The sequence below is a fragment of the Vicia villosa genome, linkage group LG7 (genome assembly GCF_029867415.1).
Source record: "Vicia villosa cultivar HV-30 ecotype Madison, WI linkage group LG7, Vvil1.0, whole genome shotgun sequence".
NCBI classification, from domain to species: Eukaryota; Viridiplantae; Streptophyta; class Magnoliopsida; order Fabales; family Fabaceae; genus Vicia; species Vicia villosa.
In genome coordinates this window covers 112,692,695-112,696,106 of record NC_081186.1, presented here as the reverse complement: position 1 = coordinate 112,696,106, position 3,412 = coordinate 112,692,695, and the positions used below count along the sequence as shown (strand labels likewise).

Here is a 3,412-nt window from a genome sequence, read left to right as displayed (position 1 = left end):
ACTTATCCTCAAATAAGATTCCATGTCTGCAAATCAAATTAGATAACTTTTACCGGTATGAGATTCGATCTCTCCAAATATCAATAACGATAATAGTAATTAAGAACGATAATTATGAAAACCCAATTACAATTCCATCTCTGCAAATTGCAATTGAATCAATATAGTAACCTAGGGCAAAAGTTAAATCCTTTCTTTCGATCAAAGATTCAACGATAATTTAAGAATAAAAACAAGATTTCTTATTGATAATGAATTCAAATAATTGTTCACAGGAATTAATTAATGGTATTGTATATTCATAGGTTAACTACTACCTTAGATTCAACAAGAGGGGTTTAGCTCTCCATAGACATGAAGAACACACAAAGATTAATGGAAGAATTCATCTTCATCAAAGGAATGTCTTCGCTTGATAGAGAATTGGTCTTCAATTGATGCTTGTGGCTGCACCTTCAGATTGCTCTCCTAATTTCGCTCTTCACAAAAGTTGTTTTTCTCTTGGAAGCTAGGGCTTTTAAATAGAAGTTTTGGGCTTTTAACGCCGAGGCCGCGACGCGGCATCGGACTGGCGCGGCGCGCTCACAAACAGAAACTTTGGCGCGGCGCTGACTAGAACTCCCGCGGCGCGCCCTTAAACAGAGATATTCTCGCGCCGCCTCACATGACTTCCGCGGCGCGCCCTTTGCAATTTCCATCTTTTTCTTCTGCCTTTGAGACTTTCAGCTCTCTTTACTCCTCATGTTCTTCTCAAGCTTCAATTCAGCTCTAAACCTACAACAACAACACCCACAAGTGATTCGATTTGCTTTACGCACGAACTAAACTTGTTCAATTCAATTCTTAATAAAAACCTATGGATTTATCACAATTTGCATTGATTTGGAGACTAAATTACTTCTATTAACACATGAATTTACCATTAATTTACTCCTAACAATCATATCAATGTTAACCTGAATACTCATCAAAGTTACAAAGTTGTTTGATTCATTAATGGAAATGGGGGGTGGGATAAGAAAACATTGTAGGCATGCTTCAAGATAGAAATTTTGGAGCTAATTGTAGATATCCATCCTCCAAGGCAAGATTTAGGGTAAGATGAATTCTTTTAGGAAGCTTCACTATATCAACTACTAATGCAACAAGCACACACAAAGCGACAAATGATCTTGGGAAGGATTGGAAGAACATTTGGAGGATCAATGTTTTAAAAAGAATATGAATGTTCATATGGCTATATTTCATCATAAAGGGTTGTAAACAAATTTATTCCTTGCTCAAAGGTAGCTCACTGATGCAGAGTGTGCAGAATATGGAGGAAGAGATGAAACCATTATGCATGCTTTAAGGGACTGCAAGATGGTGAAGCACATTTGGTTAACATTAAAGCTGATAAATGGGAAATATTTTTTAGTTTAAATATGCATGAATGTATTTGACTGAGTATGCAAAGGAATATGAGTAGGCATAATAATGAGGAATGACAAGCAACCTGGGCAACTTCATGTCATGTTATATGGAAATGGTGTAACCAGAGGTTGTTTGTTGAGGACTGCATCATGTCAGACAACATGGTTAGAATAATTGAAACCAGAGTGCAGCAATACCTGTTAAGCAAGAAGTTGCTAACTATAATTGCCTTGAAGATACAAACTAAAATAAATATCAGTTAGAAGCCAACAATAGATGATTGGTTAATGCTCCATGTAGACGGGATTGGGCATCATGGTAGATATGTAGGATGAGGCGGAGTATTAAGAGACAGGAGAGGGCAATTGATATTGGGATTTACTAAGCATATAAATAAATCTGGTATCATGAATGTGGAGCTATGGGGAGTATTCAAAAGCATAAAGACGATTCAAAATATAGGCAAATATAAAATCAACATCCAGTTAGATTCCAAGAATGTGTATGAGGCAATAACCAAAAGACATAGTCATGTTGGACCAGGGATTAATTTAGTCATACAAATTCAAAAGGAGTTGAAATGTTGTAACGACTTATGTTTAAATCATGTATATAGGAAAGCCCATACTTGTGCATATGGCTTAGAAACATTAGCTCTTAGTCAAAGTATATGAGTTAAGGTGTTTGAGGATTGTCCTATGGAAATCTATAGATTATATATAATTGATATGGAGGGCATCTCCACTAGAAGAAAAGTGTTTATTTAAGTGTTTTGGGTTGTATCCCTCATTAATAACGGGAAAAAAAATAATCACCCATGTCAATAGGGATATTACTTCCACAACATAAACATCCAAAAATAGATTATATAATGCATATGTCATATCATGGTAACATAATTACAATACCCATACCACACAATTCATAAAGATTATATCACATTTTTTAGAATTATGGTAAAATACTTCAATGAATATACATGCAAGCAATTGTATTTGTTAGTAATCAATGTCATATTGTTTTATATATCAATATAATGATTTGGGGTATAAATGGAGATTGAAATTTCTGAAAGCATCAAAAAGACGTGTCTTTTTGTAATAATGAAGTGTAAATGCATAAGTCCTAATATATTTTGTATATCAATGTGAATCAAAGAAATGTGAATTAGAATGTAAAATAAACTATGCAATTTCATGCCCTATCATCGAATTTTTATATAAAAAATTTGACAATATGTTCAACATATGTATAATTATGTTATATCGCGCAATTGTGCATTACTTGTAAAAATAATTTTATCATGGTATAACATTTTTAAAATAATCTTTTTTATACCATGAAAGGTTGATAATTTAATTGATAATGATGAGTTATAATGATTATCATGTTTTTATGTTACTATTGTGTTGAAAGGACAAACATAATACTTTGAGCATCTTTAAGTGCAAAAACTATTTAATTGTTTTTATTTTTGTATGAGTATTATACACTATAAAGAGATCAAATCATATTATTTGTTACATGTAAAGAGAAAAATATGGGTAAAGCTCTCAAATTTGTTTATGTTATGGTTTTATTTTTATTCATATTTCTTGTTGCAAAGGAGGTTGATGGTAAGCCATCTTTTAGCATTTTTTTTTATTTTGTTATTTACTTTAAAGTTTGAACAAGATCTTTTATTTTGTTTAGTAACATTATTTTCTTTTTTTAATTTGCAGCAATTAAATGTGAAGAACAAGCTGATTGTCCAAAAATTCCCAACTTATTTCCTGTAATTTATAAGTGCATTGACAAAAAATGTATACTTATAGGATGAGTATCATAGCCAATAGAATAAACAAATGTCATGAAGGAAAGAACAAATTCATGCAAGACAAATAATATATAATATATCTTGTTATAGAATATTCACGAGTTTCTATTTAATTTGGGTTTACACTTTGTAGTATTTATTTATTTAGGTTTGATTGGGTAAACAACTTATTTGTACCTTATA

The 3,412-nt window shown here is 31.9% G+C and overlaps 1 long non-coding RNA gene across 1 annotated transcript; it reads right to left on the bottom strand.

Annotated features, from left to right (window-relative positions):
- Positions 1-945: 945 nt before the first annotated feature.
- On the bottom strand, positions 946-2,471 carry LOC131618308 (uncharacterized). Its single transcript, XR_009288794.1, has 3 exons — positions 2,328-2,471; positions 1,496-1,555; positions 946-1,355 (listed from the first exon to the last, which is right to left on the bottom strand). It is a non-coding gene; the product is annotated as an uncharacterized LOC131618308 (long non-coding RNA).
- Positions 2,472-3,412: the final 941 nt, after the last annotated feature.